This window comes from Schistocerca nitens, chromosome 2 (assembly GCF_023898315.1).
Source record: "Schistocerca nitens isolate TAMUIC-IGC-003100 chromosome 2, iqSchNite1.1, whole genome shotgun sequence".
In the NCBI taxonomy this organism is placed as follows: Eukaryota; Metazoa; Arthropoda; class Insecta; order Orthoptera; family Acrididae; genus Schistocerca; species Schistocerca nitens.
Genome location: NC_064615.1, coordinates 185,177,768 through 185,205,584, shown reverse-complemented (window position 1 = coordinate 185,205,584; position 27,817 = coordinate 185,177,768). Strand labels below are relative to the sequence as shown.

The following is a 27,817-nucleotide window of genomic DNA, read 5'->3' as shown; positions in this document are numbered from 1 at the left end:
TTCTCAGCACACCCTAATTATGACTGAACGTCATGTCGATTACAAACTGAGAAAGGATCAGACCATATATGGAACAATTAATGGTACATTTCTAGAACGAATGACGGCTGTGCCAGCGCTACTTTGCCGCTCAGAGACGTGGCTGACAGAGCAAAACAACAGGGATCAGTAACGAGATTCCAGAGATCTACGAAAGCCTGCAGGAAACTGGGTGGATTTAAAAATGGCGATGTGCAGAGAGAATTGGACGTTTTTGTAATAGACGATAAGAGTCAACGAAAATAAAGACGACTCTCACACCTGGCGCAGAATGCAAGAGGAAAGAATACCGAAATAAGCGTGTTACACTCCTACCAAAATAAGCGTGTTGCAATCCACAGAGTGGAGAAACAAGGTAGTGATCTTACCCAGCAGTAAACTTTCATTGTTCATGTGTAAAGATTTGTAATTTCGAATATGCCGACCTAACCTTGGCTGTTTATTTTCTCTTTGCAGAAACAGTTTTTTCTGGTTTCATAAGCTTAGCAGCCCGCTACGTAAGATTTACTCTTTCATTCTCTGTTCTCCAAGACACTACTCTCAGTCACGTTCACAGATGTGCAGGTGGTGACAAACTTTTTTGGGCGATTCTTGCCAGTTTTCATTTAACAGTGAACTTACAGTGCTAGTTCCAAAAAGTTTCTCCATTCAATTCCTTCTCTTCTTAACAGTACGCCAACACATGTTTGTAGATATGCAGGTCATACAAAACTTCTTTTCAGTAGTTGCATTGTTATGATAATTGAGGAACTCAAGTCTTCCTACAGCCTAGAGAAACACACTATCTCTTCAAAAGTATCCCGACACCTCTTAGCTGAAATTAATGTAGGGTGTGCCCACTCTTCGCCTTTAATACGGCTTGAACTCTGTTGGGGATAACGAGATATCTGAATGTCTGTGGAGGAATGCAAGCCATTCTTCAAGAGCCGAAACCAGAGAAGATTTTGATGTGCGTCGCTGTGGTCTGGAGCGAAGTCGATGTTCTAAAACATCCCAACGGTAATCCATTGCTTTTAGATTGGGACACTGTGCAAGTCAGTCCATTTCAGGAATATTATTGTCCATAAACTATTGCCTGACGCATGTTTCTTTATGATAGAGTGCATTGTCATGCTGATGTAAACAATCTTCGTCTCCAAATTAATCCTATACTGTATGGAGTTCACAATGCTGTAAAATGTATTCATAGCCCTCCATCCACATTTAACGTTTTCTTAAGCGCAATAACGGGACCGCACTCTAATCATGAAAAACGCTCCACGTACCGTAACATCACCTCCTACGTACTTCACTGTTGGCACCAAACTTGATGGCAGGTACCGTCGTCCAGGCAATGGTCAAATCTAAATCCTTTCATCAGATTAGCACACGGAATAGCGTGATTTCTCATTCATTTCCAGTCATCCAGTGTCCAGTGACGTTGTTTTTACACAACCCCAAGACGACTCAACTCTGCTGGACGAGGCATTCTGGTGTTATTGCCTATTTACTGACCACAGAGTACTCCCCGTCGCCTTTAATACTGGCGTGTCCGCCTCTCCTACCATCTAGCCGTCAGTTTCGCATTACGTAGGGGTGTCCGATTACTTTTGAATCAGAAAGTATATTCATGGGAAACTGTCGGGAAACTTGGGTTTTCTTATTTTGTTTTTCGACTGTACAGAGATTCTTTGCCGACAGGGCTGGATTTTTTATTAACAAATTGCGAATAAATAATAATAGAACACACCGACAATGTATCCTGAAGCTTCGCGATAAATGCGCGCCCGCTATGTTTCCAATTGCGCATGCGTAGCCGATTAAATAAACATGGTAGGCTGGATAAACAAACATGCCGGACGTAGTGTATTTGCTACGTAGGATAACATACTGTAATAACATTGCTTGTGCAGCAGAATGTGAAATAGAAGAAATTTGTACTACACTCGTGGCATGGTATGACAAAGATTCACTGTCGAGGGCAAGGGTGTATCAACCGTTCGGTGTAAAATTAAATGAGGTTTGAGCAACTACTGTCGCACCACTGAATGTTCAACAACTGCTCCTTGCGAACAGTCAAGTAACTTTGTGCGATACTGCAGCAGATGTGCAAATCAATGGGGTCGATGTTGAAGCCCTCATTTACTCGTATCCTGGTGGTGCATGTTGTGGCCGCTCGGCAGCTCACCTGGCTGACCACAACAATTTAAAACTATCTTCTGAAACAGTTTTTAGTCGAAGCTGACTCTTTGCTGCAATAAGTCTCGTGTGCGCATTTCTGTGTTAATGAAATATAGTATGCATAATACGTTGTAATTTACGCTCTCATAATATTTGAGCGTTCGTTTAAATTCTAACAAAGTTCCTTAGATCAGTTTTAAGGAATGAAGGTTAGGGTTTAACGTCCTGTATACAAGAAGGTTATTAGAGGCGGAACAAAAGCTCGGAATATGGCAAGGATGGGGAAGGAAATCACCCGTGCGCTTGCAAAGGAACCTTTGCGGTATTTGCCTGGAACGCTTTAGGAAAATCAAGGAAAACCTAAATCAGGATGGTGGGACGTGGATTTGAACCGTCGTCCTTCGGAACTCGAGATAAGTGTGCTACCTTCTGCTCTCTCCACCTCGCTCGATGAGATCAGTTTTGTCAGTGTCATTTTATCGATAGGCTTTACATCATTTTGTGTCATGAAGTGGAAAAAAATAACGTTTGACTATAACTTGACAGAAGCACAGGCATCAGCCGGATTCGGTTACTGAAATATATTCGTTAGCGACAAGTAAAAACTTGTGCCGGATCGGGACTCTATTCTGGAACGTCCCACTTTATGTACAGGGTGATTCATTGATAGTGGCTGGGGCAAATATCTCACGAAATAAGCATCAAACGAAAAAACTACAAAGAACGAAACTCGTCTAGCTTGAAGGGGGAAACCAGATGGCGCTATGGGTGGCCCGCTAGATGGCGCTGCCATAGGTCAAACGGATATCAGCTACGTTTTTTTAGATAGGAACCCTAATTTTTTATTACATGTTCGTATAGTACGTAAAGAAATATGAATGTTTTAGTTGGACCACTTTTTTCGCTTTGTGATGGATGGCGCTGTAATAGTCACAAACATATGGCTCACAATTTTAGAAGAACAGGTGGTAACAGGTAGGTTCGACCTTTTCTGCAATTGGTAAACGGTCCATTTTAACACGGGTAATGTATCACGAAGCAAATACCGTCCGCACTGGCGGTATGTTACGTGATACCACGTACTTATACGTTTGACTCTTATTTCGTGAGATATTTGGCCCGGTCACGATCAATGGACCACCCTTAATATCTTCAGTGCTGATGCATACTACTGAAACCAAAAGTCCCAGTTACACAAGAATGTTCGCTATGTCACTCAGTGTTAGGAGAAGTGTTCACCAAAGATGCGTTTGACTATAAAAGCGACCGGTAAGTGGTATATGGGAAATAGTATTTGTCACAAGGATCTTGACACGGTTCGTCGATGATTGATAACCGACAGTTCCTTCTTTCATCGTGACAGTGTTCCACCTGACTGGTTTACAATTTTCGTCGTTCTACGGATGTTAACCCTCAGCTAAATAAGTGAGGGGGAGCAATCGCATTCGAGAGGAATGGAGTTCGAATCATCATCCGGCTATTATCGTGATTCCTAAAACACTCTGAACAATGTGTGGATGGTTCCTTCTCAAAGCTCACTGACAATTTCCCACCTCATCTGCCACTCCACTTATAACATGGATAGGAACGGGAAAATATCAGAAATACTCGCTCTCAACGACGCAAAATCCTCTCTATACAACTACATAGCACAATCATCGTCAAAAATAATTTTCTGTGATAAAGAACCCAACTCGAGAACCATCTTCCTCAAAATTGCAGAGAATTACACTCCTTTCCAACTTACTATCCATCTTCGATCACAATATCTGTCTCTTTCTCATACTTAACTGTAGTTCACACACGTTACCCCATCCTCCACCAATTTTCCCCTCTCCTTTGTCTACGGAGTCCTTTGTAGACAGAGTCTACTCTTTCTGAACAGTTAGGGTAGCTGTCAGTTCAACTTTCTACTTTGCTATCATCCCTTCCGTTCCTGATATTAAACCCCCAATGAACCATGGAGTTGCCGTCGGTGGGGTGGCTTGCGTGCCTCAGCAATGCAGATAACCGTACCGTAGGTGCAACCACAACGGAGGGGTATCTGCTGAGAGACCAAACAAACGTGTGGTTCCTGTTGAAGGGCAGCAGCGTTTTCGGTAGCAGTGGGGCAAATGTCAGGATGATTGACTGAGCTTGCCTTGTAACATCAACCAAAACGACTTTTCTGTGCTGGCACTGGGAACGGCTGAAAGCAACAGCGAAGTTACAGCTGTAATTTTTCCCGAAGGCATGCAATTCTACTGTGTGGTTAAATGATGATGGTTTAAAATGGTTCAAATGGCTCTGAGCACTATGGGACTTAACATCTATGGTCATCAGTCCCCTAGAACTTAGAACTACTTAAACCTAACTAACCTAAGGACAGCACACAACACCCAGTCATCACGAGGCAGAGAAAATCCCTGACCCCGCCGGGAATCGAACCCGGGAACCCGGGCGTGGGAAGCGAGAACGCTGCCGCACGACCACGAGCTGCGGACTTAAATGATGACGGCGTCCTCTTGTGTAAAACGTTCCGGAGGTAAAATAGTCCCCCATTTGTATCTCCGTGCGGGGACTACAGAGGAATATGTCTTCATCAGGAGAAACAAAACTGGCACTCTACGGATCGGAGTGTGGACGGGAAAATTTAGAAAGGAAAATGGATAGATTGAAGTTAGATATAGTGGGAATTAGTGAGGTTCAACGGCAGGAGGAACAGGACTTCTGGTTGGGCGAATACGGAGTTGTACATACAAACTCATATAGGGGTAATGCAGGAGTGGGTTTAACAATGAATAAGGAAATGGAAATGTGGGTAAGATACTGTGAAGCGCATAGTGAAATCATTGTCGTAGCGAAGGTAGACACGAAGCCCACGCCTACCACAGCAATACACGTTTGTATGTCATCTAGCTCCACAGGTGATGAAGAGATTGAAGAAATGTACGACGAGATAAAAGAAATTAAAGAAGACGAAAATTTAATTGTGATAGGGGACTGTAATTTGATAGTAGGAAAAGGAAGGGAAGGAAAAATATTAGATGAATATGGACTGGGGGAAAGGAATGCAAGAGGAAGCCGCCTGGCAGAATTTGGACAGAGGATAATTTAATCATCGCTAACAGTCGGTTTAAGAATTGTAAAAAAAGGTTATTTACGTGCAAGAGAGCTGGAGACACTGGAAGTTTGCAGACTGATTATAAATGGTTAGACAGGGATTAAGGAATCAGGTTTTAAATTGTAAACTTCCAGGGACAGATGTGAATTCTGACCACAGTTCATTGGTTATGTGCTGTAGATTAAAACTGAAGAAATTGGAAAAAGGTAGGCAGTTAAGGAGAAGAGACCTGGTTATGTTGAAAGAACCAAAGATTGTTGAGAGTTTCAGAAGGAGCATTAGGCAACAGCAAACTAGAAGAGGGGAAACGAATATCGTAGAAGACGAATGGTTAGCCTTACGAGATGAAATAGTGAAGGCAGCAGAGGATTAAATAGGTAAAAAGGCGAGGTCCAGTAGAAATCCTTGGATAACACAAGAGTTATTGAATTTAACTGATTTAAAGGAGAACATTTAAAAATGGAGCAAACGAAAATGATTAAAGGGAATACAAACGTTTAAAAAAAATGTGACTGACAAGGAATGAGAGATGGCTAAGGAGAGTTCAGAAGCATATTTCACAAGCGGAAAGATAGATACTGCCTACCAGAAAATTAGAGCGGCCTTTGAGGAAGTGAGGCAGCAGTATGAATATCAAGAGCTCAGATGGAAAACCACTCCTAAGCAAAAAAGGCAAAGCTGAAAGGTGGGAGGAGCATGTAGAGGGTCTATACAAGGGAGATGAACTTGAAGGCAATGTTATAGAAAGGGAAGTGGACGTAGAGGAAGAGGAGATGGGAGATATGACACTGCGAGAAGAATCTGATAGGGTTCTGAGAGATCTAAGTCGAAATGAGGCTCCGGATGTAGCCGGTATTCCGTCAAAACTACTGATAGCGTTGGGAGAGCTAGCCATGAAAAACTCTTCCACCTGGTGTGCAAGACGTATGAGACAGATGAAATACACTCAGACTTCAAGATGAATGTAGTAGTTTCACAGAAAGTAGTTGCTGACAGGTGTGAAAATCATCGAACTATCAATTTAATATGTCATGGTTGCGAAATACTATGACGAATGGAAAAACTGGTGGAAGCCGACCTCGGGGAAGATCAGTTTGAAATCCGGAGAAATGTAAGAATATGCGAGGCAATACTGACCCTGCGACTTACCCTACAAGATAGGTTAAGGAAAGACAAACCTACGTTTATAGCGTCTGAGGACTTATAGAAGGCATTTGACAATGTTGACTGGAATATACTCTTTCTAATTCTGAAGGTCACAGGGGTGATGTAGAAGAAGCTAAAGGCTGTTTACAACTCGTACAGTAACCAGACGGCAGTTGTAATAGTCGTGCGGTATGAAAGGGAAGAAGTGGTTGAGAATGGAGTGAGAGAGGGTTGTAGCCTATCCCCGATGTTATTCAATGTGTATTGTATTGTACTGTATGTTAAACGGGGACGTAGAAACGACGGAGAGGCTCCGTCCCCGCCGCAGCCGCAGTGGTCCACAACCCCACGACGACTACCGCAGTCCACTTCACCCCTCCGCCGTCCCACACCGAACCCAGGGTTACTGTGCGGTTCGGCCCCCCGTGGACCCCCCAGGGAACGTCTCACACCGGACGAAGTGGCGTCACATCGAAAGACTTGCTACCCGGCGAACGGTCTACCCGACGGCAGGCCTTAGTCATACGACGTTATTAATGTAGCACATAAATAGCTACTTCTGATTTACCTTCCGGTTTTTCCAATAATTTTTAATTCCATCGTAGTACATTTTTCCCAACAATTTGAGACTAAAACCTTTTTTCGAAACATATTTCTTTTCACAATATCATTCTCTTCAAATTTGATCTCTCTCAGATCTTTTGAGCTAGGAAGATTTTTTATGGTTCAGATGCTCAATAATTCTCTTGACATACAGTTTTCATTCGCCCGAATCAATATTGTCCTACATTTTCTCTTGTTTACATTTACATGTTCGGTTTTCTTGTACAGATAAGCATTCTGCTTGTTTCTGTATTCACCGTTGTGTTTTATTGGTCGCTATATTTTCCATAGAATTTTTCTTTATTCCTTTTCCAAGATTTCTGTTTGTCCTGCGTTAGCCAGTTCCGCTATTTGGCTGCGTATAAGTGTTCTAATTTTCATACTTTAACGTTTCCTTACTTTCACGCAGAGCTGCAACTTTGCTGTAGAGGAGATGGTTCTCTTATTGTACAGATCTTTAGTTAACTGAAAGGTCGTTTCTGCCTTCCTTGGCCTGAATTTATTGGCCTCGCCGTCACAGCCGTTCTTCTGTATTACCTCACCAAGACATTTAAATTTATTAACTCTTTTTATTTTTCTGTAACTTGTTTTCATAAAATTTGTAGCATTTTTTATATTTCTCATATATTCTATTTTTAGGTACGATATTTGGTTGCTATGTTCCCAGGCAGTATTGTAGTATCATTGGGAAAAGATAAACACTGAATTCTAAGATTCTTGTTTTTATAGCGCAACTGCACTTGTTCTATAACTCCACCCCTTGATTTCTTGTTCTCTTTCTCGGATCACCTTTTAAAGGATAGACCATTTCGTTGTCTGACACTTGCTTGCACCCCAAAAGCTTCAGATATCTCTTCTAAAAATTTTACTTTCAGTTTTGTTTTTATTAGTATTTGCCTAAAGCCGGCCGTGGTGGCTTAGCGGTTCTAGGTGCTTCAGTCCGGAACCGCGCGACTGCTACGGTCACAGGTTCGAATCCTGCCTCGGGCATGGATGTGTGTGATATCCTTAGGTTAGTTAGGTTTAAGTAGTTCTAAGTTCTAGGGGACTGATGACCTCATATGTTAAGTCCCATAGTGCTCAGAGCCATTTGAACCCATTTATTTGCCTAATTATGTTTTATCATCCGCACCAAACTCTCCCAATAATGGGTATAAAGATGTTCTGTCAACAGACTTATATGGTATTCCGAAGTCTACAAACACAGCGTTGTGGTAAATTCATCTCGCTACTCTTTGTTGGAGAGTGAGCTTAAGACTCAGTTCAGTTCCACGAAATTTACTCACCTCCTTGTCGTCTATTTGCTTCTCTAATCTGTGAAGTACCGCATGTATGCAACTGATAACAGTGACATTCCTCTGTAGTTTTTGGCATTAGTTTTACCTTCTCTTTTACGTAGAGGGTGAATTAATACGCAATCCGAATCCTTTGGAATTTTTTTTGTTAGCCATATATTCTGCGAGTGGCGTTCAATAAGTAATGCAACACATTTTTTTCTGGAAGCATGCTGTTTTTGGTTTAGGATTCCAATACACCGTATTATTCCCCATTCTTTTGGCTACAAAATCCTGTTTCTCAACATAATCTCGGTTCAATGCGACGGCCTTACGCCACATTACTGGGAAGACACGTATAGCCTAATGGTACCACTCTACTGGTCGACGTCGGAGCCAACATCTTGCTGCATCAGTAACCTCACGCCGCGCGGTGCAGCCGCGCGGTTTAAGGCGCTATGTAATGGATTGCGCGGCTCCAACCCGCCGGAAGTTCGAGTCCTCCCTCGGACATGTGTGTGTTTGCTGTTATTAGCATAAGTTAGTTCAATTCAGTTTAAATAGTGTATAAGTCTAGGGACCCATGACCTGAGCAGTTTCTTCCCTTAGCAATTCACACATACACACACACACACACACAAACACAAACACACACACACACACAGTAGCCTCACCATCACCCATGTATTGCTACCTGCGGAGTACATTATTCATTGGATCAAACAGATGGTAGTCGGAAGGCTACAGGGTGATGAACTCATGTTTCATCGCCTGTAACGATGTTCGACAAAAAATTGCCACAGTTAGCCTCGTAATGCGCAAGCAGTCCCACACAGATGATGTTTCGTTGCTCATTACGGTCTACTGTTACGCGGCGGGGTACCGAGCGGTTGTGTTAGCACTACCAACAGAGACGACCAGTTGAGTAGGTGTTTTATTGTGATCTGTCGATCACCTCGAATGAGAGTGTACGCACGTTCTCACAACAGACGCCTCACCCAACCACTCACAGTGCTTTTGTTCGCTGTCAGGCCTCCGTAGACATTCTGTTAGCGCCTATAAGTGCTTACGATGCTCTCAGTGACAGCTCTCTGGCCGGCCGCAGTGGCCGAGCGGTTCTAAGCACTTCAGTCCGGAACCGCGCTGCTGGTACAATCGCAGGTTCGAATCCTGCCTCGGGCATGGATGTGTGTGATGTCCTTAGGTTAGTTGGGTTTAAGTAGTTCCAAGTCTAGGTGGCTTCGATTCTGGAAAGTTCACCTCACTAGTTAAGGTGGCGAGTCGCTTTTCTTTAATCGCAGTTTAATAGTTTCTCAAAATATTTAATTAATAATCCATAGAGATTCTTTATTGGACGATGCTAGTTTTACACTAAAAAAAAAAGGTTTGGTGGTGGTGCGTGGGGGGGTTGGGTGTCTGTTGTATCTTAAGAGGTTGTCTTTATAATGAAGAAGTCTCGGGTCATTGTTTCCTAAAAATAATTTTCAACTGTCTGGAGTTCATTTTATCATAAAGTTTCTTATCACTTAGCTGTTTGTTGTCGATATTCCTTAAATTTTAAATGTCGAGTACCGCTCTTTCCATGCATGTTCCCGTTTGGTGAGGGTTCCTTCACAGACTTGCTTCCACCAGCTATGTTTCTTAGTTCTACTTGCTGAAGCTATTTTCTCAGCATTTTTATCGTCTTGCCCTTCGTTTCTTATATTTGTTTACCAGTATCTCGAAGTTATTATTATGTTACCTAAATTAAATCTATTTACACTTTTCTTCTTACAGTGTAACAAATTTTGGGGGATGAGCTTCATCCTAATAAATGTGAGATAGCTGTCTTTTCGATATTTAGCCCATTCTCTAACTTCATATTCATGACGTTTTTGAGGCAATCTCTTGAAATTTGTAGACATCAATTTCAGGTGAAACGATTGATTCAGTTCTACAAGTCTTTGTCATTTGTATCTGTTTGTTTATGTGCTGGAGTCCCCAAGAATTTTTTGAAAGCGTTTTCTTTTCCTACTTTGGGCGTTAAAGTCTCCAAGTAGAATTTTTATATTATTATTTTGTATTTTCGAAGTTTCCGATTCTAGAAGTTCACAGAAATTTTCAACTATTTTTGGGTCCTTACTGTTAACGCCATTGATTGGTGCATGAGCCTTAATTGAAGTATATGTTTTGTTTGCACATTTTCTTGTTATCAGAGAATTCCTTTCAGTGGGAGACGTAAATTCGTTCATGTAGGTTACAGTAGCTGTTCACAAGTACGGCATGCCTTTCGTTATCCTTTTATCCTTTTCGCGGGTTTGGCTTTAAATCCATTACTTGTTCATCTATGATTCTCGTTTCCTGTAGAGCTAAAATTATTATGTCCTGTTCATCAAGGATTTTGGTGAACTGTTTCATTTCTTCTACCTGTGTAAATGTGTTCCAAAGAAATATTTACGTTTGAATTGTATTTTAGAGTTTCCAATTTCCATAAACCTGCGCGTCTTTCTCACCCCCGCATATTTGTCTGGGATCTGCTTGTTGCAATGACGGATTCACCTTTCAGTGTAGCATCTGAAGTAGTTTCTTCTGTATTTGTTTCCATCATGCAAAGTTATTGAAAGTGTCTGGAGAATGCGCTGATGCAGCCCAGAAGTTACGATCGACATTATGAATCCCACAATAAATGAATTAATATTATTGTTATTCTAATGTCAGTCACTATTATTCACTATTATTATTTGTGGTAGTAATTATAATTATCATCGTGATAATATTGCAAAAGTACACACTCGAACCATAAATATGCAAATAAACTGAGAATGTTTTGTAATACCTTGTTAGATGTACAGTTCCTGGTCCGATGTAAGAGAGGACCACAGGTCCCTAATCCACCAAGCTAAGTAAAACAATAAACAAATAAATCTTAACCTGCTTCCTATATTTCGGTTTTCATCCGTGGAGACGATTATCTGATATAACAGAAGAGCATCTGAAGGCGTCGGGCGAGAATGAGCGCAGCTGCCAGATGCAACGGAAGCTGGAGAACAATTGGACTCAATTCTAAAACTTTGCTAGTATCTTTAGTGGCAAGCGTGGACTGTGAACGGCAGCGTAGAAATGGAGGCAAACTGCGGAAGAGAAACAAAGAAGTAACAGCAACGCAGAGAGACTCCCTTGAACAAGGAGTGTTATGAAGTTGGGCCGCTTGGTGGATAGTTAATAAGCCGCTAATTGCCGCACTGGATGCCCTCATTACGCTTGAGAAGGCAGTGCAGTGCGTCGAGGGCCCACTTTGAGCTGTTGGTGGAGTTAGCGCTCTGCGTTACTGTTTTATTCCATTACTGCATGTCGTAGAGTGCTGTATATACTTCTTTCCCGTGCGCAGCAACACACGGAAGTTGTAGCCCTTCTGAGAACTGAAAGGAGCTTAAGTGGCTTTGCTGGACGGTTGTTCAGCTCTAGCTTTATTACAACTGTCCAATTGAGGAATTTTGTTTTCCACAAGGTTTTGGTACGAGTTCCGGATGATTCAATAATTCATCTCACTGGCAAGGTAAGTGTGCGTGGAGGTTCCAACAACAGTTGTAACATCAGAACACGAAAACTGATTAATCTTATAGAAAATCAATGTTATTTGCGCACAGGAACTTATCTTTCATCTTCGGAGGTGCAAGAGACAGTTTTTAATTTATCATGGCTTGGATTTCGCTCCTCACACGTTTTTCGTGACATTCAGATTTCTCGGGCTCTACCATTTCCCGGCTTAATATTACACGCGTATTTAATCTTCTGCTAGGTCAGGAACAAAGGCATTTATGTAAAAATGCTATCGCATAGTGCGTCAATGGGGAGGATTCATTAAAAAAGGTAACTAGAAAATAACAGGTTAGAAAACCGAACTTCCCTCATTGTTAATGTGTTTATTTATGTTGTTTGGCGTTCCGCGTATCGTTCAAGAACGCAGCTGCGAGAAATGATAGGTGAAGTTCTATCGGTGATATTCTACATATTCACAGCCTGTCTGTATTTGTGACTAACTGTATCTGTAATGAGAACGGTTGGAGTTTCATTATACATCGTTGAAATCAACTAAATGGTACAGAATTTATAATTATCAATATCACTTTTATTAATGAACATTTTTTACTCAATATGAGAATGCGTATATTCATGTATCATTTCATTCTTCATCTTAATTTATTTCTGGCGATCTTTTAAAGTACTCAAATATTGTTTGCTAGTTCATGTATTACCTTCCTTTTCATGACAAAAATCTCGATTCCAACCATACCGAGAAAATTCCGGAGCCGGACGACATCTTCGGTCGCTGTATTTAAAAAGTCAGATTTTTCCTTTCATTAGTAGCTACGTTTTCTGCACAGAGTTGTAAGGACTGTTCTTTTCCTAATCTTTTCTGCGCGCGGAATCTCTTGCAGAACCTAACTTTCATCATGTTTATTTATTTACTTTCGCAGGCGTCACTGAGTGACTTCCTCTCGAGGACATGATTATCCTGCAAACGCGCCAATTACTCCATTGCTGAAGCATCTAAGACTCCGTATCTAGGAATTTCTTCCGAACGCTTCTGCACGAAGAGCTTGTGAGGTAAATTCGCTTAGCTGGCTATAACAAGACACTTGTTCGTTTCTTCTAGCGGGAAATGAATGATATGAAACTTTTCGAAATCCTTGTGGCAGACGTATGAGATTAAAGTACCAAGTTCAGCGGCAGAATACTTGATACACCATCGATTCACATCAGCATATAATTTCAAATTCTGTTCTCCTGTCCATGAAGAATAATAAAATAAGTAGACAAATACCGTCTTTTTGCAAGATTTTTTGTTTCGGTGTTGTTTCATAATCCCAGGAACGGTTATACTGAAAATCATCTAGGCATGTCATATCCCGTTGAGGAAGGAATGCAATTTGCTTTTCTTTTAGACTATTTTTTAAAATTTTTGTACAGTTCAATAACGTTTGCAGAAGAATGGTGAAAAAAGTAAGCTGCAATTAATAAACTGGAATATACACTCCTGGAAATTGAAATAAGAACACCGTGAATTCATTGTCCCAGGAAGGGGAAACTTTATTGACACATTCCTGGGGTCAGATACATCACATGATCACACTGACAGAACCACAGGCACATAGGCAACAGAGCATGCACAATGTCGGCACTAGTACAGTGTATATCCACCTTTCGCAGCAATGCACGCTGCTATTCTCCCATGGAGACGATCGTAGAGATGCTGGATGTAGTCCTGTGGAACGGCTTGCCATGCCATTTCCACCTGGCGCCTCAGTTGGACCAGCGTTCGTGCTGGACGTGCAGACCGCGTGAGACGACGCTTCATCCAGTCCCAAACATGCTCAATGGGGGACAGATCCGGAGATCTTGCTGGCCAGGGTAGTTGACTTACACCTTCTAGAGCACGTTGGGTGGCACGGGATACATGCGGACGTGCATTGTCCTGTTGGAACAGCAAGTTCCCTTGCCGGTCTAGGAATGGTAGAACGATGGGTTCGATGACGGTTTGGATGTACCGTGCACTATTCAGTGTCCCCTCGACGATCACCAGTGGTGTACGGCCAGTGTAGGAGATCGCTCCCCACACCATGATGCCGGGTGTTGGCCCTGTGTGCCTCGGTCGTATGCAGTCCTGATTGTGGCGCTCACCTGCACGGCGCCAAACACGCATACGACCATCATTGGCACCACGGCAGAAGCGACTCTCATCGCTGAAGACGACACGTCTCCATTCGTCCCTCCATTCACGCCTGTCGCTACACCACTGGAGGCGGGCTGCACGATGTTGGGGCGTGAGCGGAAGACGGCCTAACGGTGTGCGGGACCGTAGCCCAGCTTCATGGAGACGGTTGCGAATGGTCCTCGCCGATACCCCAGGAGCAACAGTGTCCCTAATTTGCTGGGAAGTGGCGGTGCGGTCCCCTACGGCACTGCGTAGGATCATACGGTCTTGGCGTGCATCCGTGCGTCGCTGCGGTCCGGTCCCAGGTCGATGGGCACGTGCACCTTCCGCCGACCACTGGCGACAACATCGATGTACTGTGGAGACCTCACGCCCCACGTGTTGAGCAATTCGGCGGTACATCCACCCGGCCTCCCGCATGCCCACTATACGCCCTCGCTCAAAGTCCGTCAACTGCACATACGGTTCACGTCCACGCTGTCGCGGCATGCTACCAGTGTTAAAGACTGCGATGGAGCTCCGTATGCCACGGCAAACTGTCTGACACTGACGGCGGCGGTGCACAAATGCTGCGCAGCTAGCGCCATTCGACGGCCAACACCGCGGTTCCTGGTGTGTCCGCTGTGCCGTGCGTGTGATCATTGCTTGTACAGCCCTCTCGCAGTGTCCGGAGCAAGTATGGTGGGTCTGACACACCGGTGTCAATGTGTTCTTTTTTCCATTTCCAGGAGTGTAGTTCTGACATAAGTGCCTGAATAAGCATGCTGAAGGTGACATTTTTTTTAGACTATGCACGTACTAGGAAACTGTACAAGCCGACTCATTTTTGTAGCACAAGAACGGCTTATAACAGCGGTTTGCATAACTCTTCCTGCCTGGCGCGCGACTCTGCGAACAAATAGACGCAGCCATGACAAGGGAACTTAGTGCCGCGTACCTCGAAGTGCAAAGTGTACACACGGGAATTTTGAACACTTAAACCCAATAAAATGTCTCAAATCTTTAATTTTTTGAATAAATTGCAGTTCATATCGGCAGCTGAACTGTTGCAGATGTAATTGTTATACAAGTGACTAGCAGAGGAAAGAACATGAAGGCAATGTATGATGTTAAATTACAGACGACGTCTATCGATCGGAACATCAGTATGTTGATATAAAATATTTTCTAAGAATTTCTGTAGCCCTTCTCTTATGATAGTGTTGAATAATGTAAATTTTACTAACAATGAAACACTTTCTTGATTATTTCCAGTAGTCGTTACAAAAATGCGCAGTGTCTATTTGACGGGGAAGAAAACATTTTCTTTCCACCATACACTTCTGGGAAAGGAAGGATTTATGATTTAAGCACGTCACAGTAATTACTAGTTTTATTTAGACAAAACTGGGTTGTAGTAAGAAATGCCTATGGGCGTTTTTTCGTATACTGTGCTGCGTAATTCATCATATCCTTAAAAGCTGTTGATGCAAACTGACAACCCATAAGTGACTGAAGTTTAAGAACACTGTTCCGCTGACAAGCCTGAAATGACCACAAGTTATAAAAAATTCTGGTGTTTGACAATTTTCTGAAAAATGCTTTACAGTGCTGAAAAAGTTCTTCATTGAGAGGCTGAATCTTTTCGCCCTCCTAAAGACAGATGTGATGTTATGTGTAGGCCAAGAGTCCAAGAAAAGCAATGCGTTACTTGTTGTAAATGCTAAGATGAGGTTCAGTATGTAGCACTGAAAAGTACTCTCTTCCATATTTCCAGATTCTGCTACGTCGTTTGAAATAGTTTTGCGAGTAAACATTACTTTTTTTAAATTGTTGACTCTAATTTGCCTTGAGGTTCCTGAAGACAGGAATAAAACTGGCGAAACAATAATCCACTGACACGTTCACTGGTGTTGTTGTATAGGAATGTGTTATAGCATTCATCGACGGAAGAAGCGACTCTGTAGTTCTTTCACTCGAAATGATAAAATGTAGTTTACACGCAGTTCTTGCACGAAACCGGACTGATTGGCTTTATACACTGCATCTTAGGGTATAACAAGAAGCTTAATCTTTACGTCAGTGACGAATTTCTTTAAAGTATTACCTTTAATCACACCTCCTCTGCACGTTTACTTCAAGAAAACTCCGTAATTTTGCGACTTCCTTTTTCGTATTATTTCCTGGGTCTGTTGAACTAGGTCGAAGAAACCAGGAAATCTGTAATGTTAATCTCATTTGCAGTTCAGAGGGCCATGTCACGTAGATCTCTTTCGGTAGAGGTGCATTGATTCTCACGAGCAGTTCTATATCTTTCAGATAGTTTTTCTTTCACAATTTAGCGAGTTTCATTTTGGCGTGCATTTCGTACTTCTTGTAAATGTTTGTTCCTTTTGTACAATTCCCATTGCTTAACTTTAAGTGTTTTGTCCCTTCTTCGTTTGACCAAATAATGTATAATCTTTTCTTTAACACTGATAGCTGTTACCATACATGTTTTCTTAGGGTTATGGAGGTAATGCGTTCTTGTTACGAACTTTAATTAGCAAGACAATCATCGTTCGAACCCCAGTTTATGGAATCGTCAATTATATCCCATTTCTTCTATTGTTTCCATAATTTCTAACGAAATATCGACATTATTTGAATGAATTTCCAAGAAATTAACTAATAATTAACACATATGTAGGTCTTCAGGGAAAGCAGATGTTTTCGTCTTTGAAATATTTTTCTTGTTGTGTTTCACATGTAATAGATCTTAGGTAGGGACGTCGACATTAGTAGTGTTTTCGCTAATGGCTCCATTTATCACTGTTGGTAAAAATCTGTTAATATTGTTTTCCGAGGCGTTTCACTTGCAGTCTCGCTGGGGGTGTCTTTTGTGAAGTAAACTCTCTGTCCATTCTCCAAATCTAGAGCTAGATGTTGTACAGCCGGTTCCCGTTCGTGTACGGGAAAACTGAAAACCTGCCACTCTTCTTCTTTGCTGTTACGTTATCTTCCCATATGGTAATATGGTACATCATCTCGCCGTCTTTTATTGTTTTTTTTTCGCTGCCTTTGGCTAAATGAAATACTGCCATGTCACATACATACAGACATATTTGAACTGCAGTATTCTACGTTTATCTGTGTTTGGAACATTGTGGAAAGTAGTGTGTCATATGGTACTTTCCATTGATTATCTATTTACAGTTCGTCGCTACCTCGTATTCGTATTTTTGTTGTGAAGCCACCTTTTCTGGGAGATCGTATTCTGTTCTTGTGACAGCCATCAACACCGGTTTGAGCGTCTCCAAGAACGGTTTGTGGCATTTTTTTTGTACATTTTGCATCACTCATGGCGAAACGGGTTTAAAGGCCGCATGGTCCGTGAATCATGCTTTTCACTACTGCGTCGCACAGTTCCAGATCTTCTTGGGGATTCTTAAATTCAGCTTGGATGATTTTATCGATATCCTTGAGATGAATTCTGTCGTGTGGCCATACGGCATTGTGTGACGTAGTCCTCGGTTTTTCCATTCGATCATGTACATCCAGCAATGAAAGGTATGGTGCTTTTGTGATGAATTCAATAAATATCATTTGTTTTTGTCGGAAAACTCGGGCTGTTATGTCTTGCCGATGCATGGGCGCTTGTCCATATCTTAGTTATTCTTTGATTTCTGGCCACGAGGTGTTGCATGTGAACGTTATGAAGAGGTCAGGTCGTCCATATTTTCTTATGCAGGTATAGTATCTTCAATGTATTCGTGCTTGTGTCTCGGACTTCCTATGTATGATGAGGGTAAGATTACCATTGTTCCAATGTCATCAGTGTTTCCGTCATTTATGATTGCGTCTCGAAGGTGGATGTATTCTTCCGTGCGTAGTTTTATCTGATTCAGTCTCATGTAAATCATCCGTTCCGCTTCTGTTTTTGCATATATATCTTCCAGGAATTGTTGGAATAAACGGCGAGCGTTGAGAATATGATTGTATGTTTTATTGTCTCTGATCATTAAGCGGTAAGCATAGAATTCCGTGGAAGTGACATTTTGTTTGTTTCTACGCCTGGTTCAGGTTGGATTTGTTTTACATTAAAATGATATCCGTCCTTTCCGTGCAGAAATATTAGCAGATCCCGGAGGAAATCATATGAACGGCGTGTCTCTGCAGTGCGTTGTAGTCCTTCTCTTCTTCGTTGTACATTTACGTCACGGCTTGTATTTTCATGGTCAACAATTACGATGGGGGCTTCGTCTGTCTGTGGTGCATTAAACAGACGTTCGTGTTCTCCAGGTGGTCTTTTGTCGGCTCGAATTATAACTTTATAGCCATCAGAAATCATTCGGTCTAGTGGTGTTTTGAATATATGAATCAATTGATCGTATTTGTGTAAGAGTCTCTGTACATCTGGGACTTCTTCTCCTCTAATTCCACTGATATTTGTGCATCGTTGATCAATTTCTGTTTCTTCATTTCCGATGAAATATGCTTGCAGAAATTTATGGTGTTCGTTGCTTAGTGGTAGTAATGACCCCATGTTGTGATAGATTTGTCCTTGGATGAAAAAAAATGTATTTCATCCCTGTTAGTGTTGATCGTGACAAGTCATTTGAAAGTATGCGCTGTACACTTTTATATTCAAATGGTTCAAATGGCTCTGAGCACTATGGGACTCAACTGCTGTGGTCATTAGTCCCCTAGAACTTAGAACTACTTAAACCTAACTAACCTAAGGACATCACAAACATCCATGCCCGAGGCAGGATTCGAACCTGCAACCGTAGCAGTCGCACGGTTCCGGACTGCGCGCCTAGAACCGCGAGACCACCGCGGCCGGCACACTTTTATATTCTGAAGGTGTTTTGATTACTAGTTTTTCTGGTCATTTAATGTAAAAATTCCTGTGGAGGTGTTTCTAGTGGTGGTAATGGAATTTTTCCATTCATGCAACCAAATCCTGGTTTTTCGCATTGCAAAATTGACAGATGTTTTCCATTTTTATGATTATGACGTGTTTGTCCTTGTTATATTCTTTCATCGGGTCATAATGGAATGCTTCATTTGTTAGGTTGTACTATTTACTTGTCTTCGCCCGCGCCTCTTGCAGGGTGATATTTTCATATTTTCATGGCTGGTTTGAGTTCGCAATCGTATATTACAAGATTGCGTCGCAATTCTTGACTCTTCAATCCGATCATTTCCTTGTTCTTCGGTTTCTCTGCTTCTCATGGTGGTCCTTGTCGTTCGTCGGGAACTTAAACATGCTTCGCGCATTTCGTCTGTTTCGTTTTTTCATTGTTTTTATTAAAAAATACACTAAGTACACTTAACATGCTTTTCACACTTTTTTTGGTTTATATGCAGTCCATTGCACCACTTTGACGTTCGCCCCTGGTAGCTGAGTGGTCAGCGCGACAGACTGTCAATTCTAAGGGCTCGGATTCGATTCCCGGCTGGGCCAGAGAGTTTCTCCGCTCAGGGACTGGGTATTGTGTTGTCCTAATCATCATCATTTCATCCCCATCGACGCGCAAGTCGCCTAAGTGGCGTCAAATCGAAAGACTTGCACCAGGCGAACGGTCTACCCGACGGGAGGCCCTCGTCACACGATATTATTATTATACCACTTTGACCACTCGCTCTTCTCTGTTTTTATTCACTCACTCGTCTATTTTTCGGTTCCTCCCTTCGTCACTGATAATAAACGCTTTCGAACCCAAGACGGGTCTTGCTTTATGTACTCCTACCAAATTGCTCCCCCCCCCCCCCTCTCCAAATGGCGAATTCCAGAACGTACCAGAAGGCTTCGAATTGTCCACAACCTTCCAGAACATTCCACAACAGTCGAGAGTGTTATGAAATGTTCCACAATGATCTGGGAACTTCAGAGATGTTCCAGAAAATTGTGGAATCTTACCGAATATTTCAGACTATTCCCAAACATTCCAGAACATCCTGGATCATTGTGGAAAATTCCCGAACATTCTGGAGTGGTGAGGAATGCTCTCGAATGTTCTGGAATGTTCTAGAATACTCTCACATGTTTTGAAAGGTTCTAGAATTTCTAGAGGGGAACTTCTCAGCCCTTATATCTTCAAAAACACTCCCTGCAGGTAAAAACGGGACCCTTCTTCATTGAAGGGGATAGAGGGCTACCACACCATATAATTCCGTTTAACGCACCGGGACTCGTTTCTAGGTTTTAGCGGCACGCACATTGTACACTTACTTTTACAATACATACACTGATTATGGGGACTGACGGTCACAGGTATGTCACCCAGGTTGTTACAAGCGAGCAGCGCCCGTGACTGGGCAGAGGACGCTATTTGGATCAAAATTGATCCGTTTTTCATTTTAGAGATGGCTATCACTTCCCCAAACTTGTCATGTAAGTTCTCCAAAAAGAATAAGGGCTTTGTTGCCAAGAAGAAATCCCCATCAGTTCTTGTGCAAACTAACTATTGGGGGGGGGGGGGGGGGGGGAGTATTTGTATGCTTGCCGCTTAGCCCTACGTTCCTCCCACACTGCCGCCATGGAAGGGAACATTTTAGTCATATCCCTTTGCATTAAAAGGAGGACTTTTCTACCACAGATACTGCTGGGGCATAACTTCATCCGCCACTGTGCCACCAACTCCGAAGGAGGGCTCTCCCCGTGGGCGACACAAAAAAGGGTTCAAATGTTTCTAAGCATTATGGCACTTAACACCTGAGGTCATCAGTCTCCTAGACTTAGAATTACTTAAATCTAACTAACCTAAGGACATCACACACATCCATGCCCGACGTAGGATTCGAACTTGGGACTGTAGCAGCAGCGCGGTTCCTGAATGAAGCGCCTAGAACACCTCGGCCACAGCGGCCGGCGCATGGGCGCCACCCAGCCTCAGCAATGGCTACCTGGCCAGTAGTCCGTTGCTTGGAATCCCCGAGCCCCGGTGACGATGGGCATATACTCCTTCGCCTACATGGCGAGTTTTCAACTCAGGCACCAACAGTGCGATACTTATTCAAGTCTGCAGGCTTTCGGGGCCGTTGTCACTGAAGTTAAAATCGTCTGGGTTATTAGGCCGCATCATATTCCTTCTAAAATGATCGACATTTCGACCCCACTGCTGGGATCTTCCTGAGGATCTTCCCACTACTACTGATCCTGAGGAAGATCCCAGCAGAGGGGCCGAAACGTCGATCATTTTAGAAGAAATATAGCGCGGCCTAATAACCCAGAAGATTTTAACTTCAGTGCGATACTTGCTTCGTCATAGGGCTACCACCTTGCAGGTGCTCGATGACCCACCCACAATGGGATGGCTACCATGTTGGGTTTATTAAAGGGAAGGGTGCAAATGTCGAAAGGTGCACACGGCATTGGGCACATTCCCTGTACGATCAGCACTTCTGGAATTTTGAAAATTGGTGGCAGGTCAAACCGAACGATGGGGACCATGTATCTACACTCCTGGAAATGGAAAAAAGAACACATTGACACCGGTGTGTCAGACCCACCATACTTGCTCCGGACACTGCGAGAGGGCTGTACAAGCAATGATCACACGCACGGCACAGCGGACACACCAGGAACCGCGGTGTTGGCCGTCGAATGGCGCTAGCTGCGCAGCATTTGTGCACCGCCGCCGTCAGTGTCAGACAGTTTGCCGTGGCATACGGAGCTCCATCGCAGTCTTTAACACTGGTAGCATGCCGCGACAGCGTGGACGTGAACCGTATGTGCAGTTGACGGACTTTGAGCGAGGGCGTATAGTGGGCATGCGGGAGGCCGGGTGGACGTACCGCCGAATTGCTCAGCACGTGGGGCGTGAGGTCTCCACAGTACATCGATGTTGTCGCCAGTGGTCGGCGGAAGGTGCACGTGCCCGTCGACCTGGGACCGGACCGCAGCGACGCGCGGATGCACGCCAAGGCCGTAGGATCCTACGCAGTGCCGTAGGGGACCGCACCGCCACTTCCCAGCAAATTAGGGACACTGTTGCTCCTGGGGTATCGGCGAGGACCATTCGCAACCGTCTCCATGAAGCTGGGCTACGGTCCCGCACACCGTTAGGCCGTCTTCCGCTCACGCCCCAACATCTTGCAGCCCGCCTCCAGTGGTGTCGCGACAGGCGTGAATGGAGGGACGAATGGAGACGTGTCGTCTTCAGCGATGAGAGTCGCTTCTGCCGTGGTGCCAATGATGGTCGTATGCGTGTTTGGCGCCGTGCAGGTGAGCGCCACAATCAGGACTGCATACGACCGAGGCACACAGGGCCAACACCCGGCATCGTGGTGTGGGGAGCGATCTCCTACACTGGCCGTACACCACTGGTGATCGTCGAGGGGACACTGAATAGTGCACGGTACATCCAAACCGTCATCGAACCCATCGTTCTACCATTCCTAGACCGGCAAGGGAACTTGCTGTTCCAACAGGACAATGCACGTCCGCATGTATCCCGTGCCACCCAACGTGCTCTAGAAGGTGTAAGTCAACTACCCTGGCCAGCAAGATCTCCGGATCTGTCCCCCATTGAGCATGTTTGGGACTGGATGAAGCGTCGTCTCACGCGGTCTGCACGTCCAGCACGAACGCTGGTCCAACTGAGGCGCCAGGTGGAAATGGCATGGCAAGCCGTTCCACAGGACTACATCCAGCATCTCTACGATCGTCTCCATGGGAGAATAGCAGCCTGCGTTGCTGCGAAAGGTGGATATACACTGTACTAGTGCCGACATTGTGCATGCTCTGTTGCCTGTGTCTATGTGCCTGTGGTTCTGTCAGTGTGATCATGTGATGTATCTGACCCCAGGAATGTGTCAATAAAGTTTCCCCTTCCTGGGACAATGAATTCACGGTGTTCTTATTTCAATTTCCAGGAGTGTATTTAATGAAAAGCTGTAGAAAACGTCGGAAGTGGGAATTCGAGTCTCAGTCAGAAACTAGGTCCAAGCAAAGTCAGCACCAAGAAAGCCATCCGATGGAGAGACAGAGGAGAAAGGGATAGTGGAAATATAAGTGTACAGTACGGAAAGAAAGTAATGGTGCAAAGGCTGGGACTCCATGGCAGCCTACCACATACTCACGAAAGACTTGTGACCCCCCTGGGGGAATGGTCTGGGGTGCCATTTCATTTCATAGCAGGACCTCTTTGGTTTTCATCTGCGACACCCTTACAGCAATACTTCGACTATTTTCTGCGCCCCGTTTAGTTGCTCTTCATGGCAAGCCACGTCTGCCTGTACCTACATTTCAGGAAGATAATGCACGCCCACACACGGCGAAAGTTTCTACTCCTTGTCGTCGTGCTAGACAAACCGTACCTTGGCCAGCAAGGTCACCTGATCTCTCCCAAATTCAGAACATTTGGAACATTATGAGCTGAGCCCTCCAACAAGTTCTGGTTGTTGATGATCTCTCTAATTGGACAGAATTGGACATGATATCCCTCACGAGGACATCAAAGAACTCTATCAATCAATGCCAAGCCAGACAACTGCTCGCGTAATGGCTAGAGGTGGACCAACGCGTTCGTGAAGCTGTTTCTCTTTAATAAATCATCCAATTCTTCTGAGACTGTTATCATTCGTTTGTGTGTACATGTACGTCAAACCTAACGGTTTCCGTCCCGTTCAGATAACTCCTTCGTGGTGCATTGTTTTTTGTATTTTTGTTTTGTTTTAGAGTGTATTACGGTAATCATAAAAATAGCTTAATAACATTTTCACGTTTTTTAATGGAGGAAAAGGAAAGTTTGATAAGCTCACCAATCGACAGGACAGTTTCAGCCCTCTTAGCACGCTGGAACTTAACTGATAGTAGCTGGTTTGAAACATTATGGCGTTTTCTAAAGTCGATGACAATGAACAGTTAAATTCTGGGCCACAAATCTAGCTTGAGGATATTTTAACATGCTGAATTAACGAAACCGACTGCAGTCCATTCCAGAAGTCTGGTCCCAGTGTTCACTTGTGCTAGTCACTGTGTTCGATGCACCAATCAAAGACGAAACATGTCTCCATTACATTTATTAGGTAAGCACAGATCACAAGCAGATTTCACAATAACTGCAAGCATCAACCAAGTGTTTCCAGTGTTGTCAACCTAACTTTGGTAGGCAGTCGTACAAAATAATGTACTGGAAGTCTAGCGACCTATCTCAGTTTTACCTAATTCAGAACTGCCTTTGGAGTCTCTTAAAAATCTTTATACAAGCTCCCCTCTCCCTACCCGTTTGCAGGAGGTGATGCAACGAAAACGAAATATAAATATATAATTCCTAGTAAAATTAAGCTGTCTGATGGCTAGAAATATTTTACTACCACTTTTTACGTAAATGAGTTTATATTTTGTCTCATAAATTAACCGAAATGCATATTAATGAGCTAGAAACAATATTTAAGTTTATTATTCCTTCCACAGCACGTTCTGACTTCTTAGTAAAATAAAACTTACATAATTTTTACGAAATTAAAAGGATTGTAAAATGACGCTTTAAATGTCTTATCTTGAAGGAATTTTTGGGCCAAGTTCAAAACTGGTATTAGATTTTGCGAGTCTGTAATATTGCAGAAGTTCTGGAGAACTTAATATTTTTTACTGATATTGCGTTACTATCAGTTCAGCTGACGCACTCGGTTTATAGTGATATGTATAAAACGTGACCTTTTGTTCTGTAACATCAGTTAAGTGACCGCTACCTTTAAAAATAGTTGTGTAGTTCAATTTCAATATTGCATCATGACTCTTTCGTTGATACGTGAAACAATATTTGGAACTGGCCAAATGAATGTCTTATTATGATCTTTAGTTGTTATAGATCATCAGTTCATGGTAGCAAAATATCGCGTGACGAAGGTTTAGCTGGTTACAATATTCGAAATACAGACTTCTCACATAATTTCGGTAGCACTGAACGGTATCTTGAAATCAGGAAGCAGTTAGCTATGGTGTGCTGTTGTTATCAACAAGTATTATGCATAAAAATAGCAATTACGTAATATCAGTTTAGGTTAGGATCAAATAATTTGTTGCTAGCTGTCGCGATCAAGTTTGCTTTAATAATCGATGTTTTTGTTGTGGTCTTCAGTCCAGAGACTGGTTTGATGCAGCTCTCCATGCTACTCTATCCTGTGCAAGCTTCTTCATCTCCCAATACCTACTGAACCTACCTGCTTCTGAATGTGTTTAGTGTATTCATCTCATGGTCTCCCTCTTCGATATTTACACTCCACGCTGCCCTTCAATACTAAATTGGTGTGATCCTTTGATGCCTCAGAATGTGCCCTACCAACCGATCCCTTTTTCTAGTCAAGTTGTGCCACAAACATCTCTTCTCTCCAATTCTATTCAATACCTCCTCATTAGTTATGTGATCTACTCATTTAATCTTCAGCATTCATCTGTAGCACCACATTTCGAAAGCTTCTATTCTCTTCTTGTTTAAACTATTTATCGTCCATGTTTCACTTTCATACATGGCTACACTCCACACAAATACTTTCAGAAATGGCTTCCTGACACTTAAATCTAGCCGCGCGGGATTAGCCGCGCGGTCTCTGGCGCTGCAGTCATGGACTGTGCGGCAGGTCCCGGCGGAGGTTCGAGTCCTCTCTCGGGCATGGGTGTGTGTGTTTGTCCTTCGGATAATTTAGGTTAAGTAGTGTGTAAGCTTAGGGACTGGTGACCTTAGCAGTTAAGTTCAAATGGTTCAAATGGCTCTGAGCACTATGGGACTCAACTGCTGAGGTCATTAGTCCCCTAGAACGTAGAACTAGTTAAACCTAACTAACCTAAGGACATCACAAACATCCATGCCCGAGGCAGGATTCGAACCTGCGACCGTAGCGGTCTTGCGGTTCCAGACTGCAGCGCCTTTAACCGCACGGCCACTTCGGTCGGCAGCAGTTAAGTCCCATAAGATTTCACACACATTTGAACATTTTTTGAACTTAAATCTATACTCGATATTAACAAATTTCTCTTCTTCAGTAACGTTTTCCTTTCCATTGCCAGTCTACATTTGATATCCTCTCTACTTCGACCATCATGTTATTTTGCGCCCCAAATAGCAAAACTCATTTGTTACTTTAAGCGTCTCATTTCCTAATCTAATTCCCTCAGCATCACCCGATTTAATTCGACTACTTTCCATTATCCTCGTTTTGCTTTTGTTGATGTCCATCTTATATCCTCCTTTCAAGACACTGTCCATTCCGTTCAGCTGCTCTTTGAGGTCCTTTGCTGTCTCTGACAGAATTACAATGTCATCGGCGAACCTCAAAGTTTTTATTTCTTCTCCATGGATTTTAATTCCTACTCCGAACTTTTCTTTCGTTTCCTTTACTGCTTGCTCAATATACAGATTGAATAACATCGGGGATAGGCTACAACCCTGTCTCACTCCCTACCCAACCATTGCTTCTGTTTCATGTCCCTCGACTCTTATAACTGCCATATGGTTTCTGTACAAATTGTAAATAACCTTTCGCTCCCTTTATTTTACCATTGCCACCTTCGGAATTTGAAGGAGAGTATTCCAGTCGAGATATCATAAAGCGGTGTTAGAAAAATGAAGATAATGATGATGGAGCAGGCTATGATCTAGTATCAAACGTCACCCACTTTTATCCTACATTTTACTATAGATCTAATATTTTAACATTGCAGTTTTTACAACACCGCGAAGGGTAGACAGACAGGAGATGATGCTGAGAAAGCAGAGTATATCATCGTGAGAAAAACCTATATTACAGCCTCAAGGGCGTTGAGTGCAGAATCTTGCTCCCGGATTCATTTACTATTTTTATTTACATCGTCGTCCAATAAGGAATTCCATAATGGCTAAAAACTTGCAAAAAAGTGAATAACAAAAGCAGTATTCGGTTATTGTTGTAGCACCTAGAACTGGAATAAAACTGTCAGGGTTATCGAAATCAGTGTTAGAGAAAGTTGAAAGTTTCGACTAATCTGCCACTATTCTGGGATGCGCCATTTAAGAGAAGAAATCGTTTTTGGATTGGGGATAACCGAAAGTTTTATTTTCGTTACCTTACACTAGATCAGGGGTCTCCAAACTACGGCCCGCGGGCCGAAACCGGCCCGCGAGGACCGGCAAACCGGCCCACGTTAACTGGCCGGACAGCCCCGGTATCCCGCCCGCCAAATATTTGAGGTGGTACCTATACTAGCAACAATTGATTTTCGAGGCCTATCGCGACCAATATATCGCGACATTGTCGGAGCTCTATCTTTACAAAGCGGAAGGTCATGGTTAAACTTGTGGCTATCCACAATAAACAGACCATGCTCCGTGAGATAGTGAAAAAAAAAAAAAAGAACGGTTAACAGACTAGCACAATAGCAGTTTGTGTTATTTTGATCACAATAAGTATGGTATGCAACCATATCAGACATATAGTTGCCCAAATCTTGCCCTTACTTACCTTCAACCTGCAGGTTTACATTACTCATGCCGGTAAAACTGAAGAAGTAACTCAACCATTGAGGTCAACAATAAACTGTGAAAAGAAACGGAAAAACCAAAGAGAGGTGCAAAAACTCATGTTCTGTTTGTAGTTTAAAATAAAAATGAGAAGAAGTTCACGTCAAAAGCTTATTCGAGCATTTTATTCTACTCACGAGTCTGGTGCAAGTCTTTCAAATGGACGCCACTTCGGCGACTAGCCTTAGTAATCAATCATTATGGAAGATGCTGCTTAAGCGAGGTTTCACTTTCTTTTGATTACGTCGTAAAATACATACAGAATGTGCAGTGTCATACTTTTTTGTCGGTGAAATTCGCCAGAATAAAATACGCCAGAATTTCGGTCAGG

At 43.0% G+C, this 27,817-nt stretch overlaps 1 protein-coding gene across 1 annotated transcript in view; it reads right to left on the bottom strand.

Annotated features, from left to right (window-relative positions):
• Positions 1-27,817, bottom strand: part of LOC126234906 (voltage-dependent T-type calcium channel subunit alpha-1G) — a 790,867-nt gene that overhangs the window by 710,620 nt on the left and 52,430 nt on the right. The gene's annotated exons all lie outside the window — the stretch shown is intronic.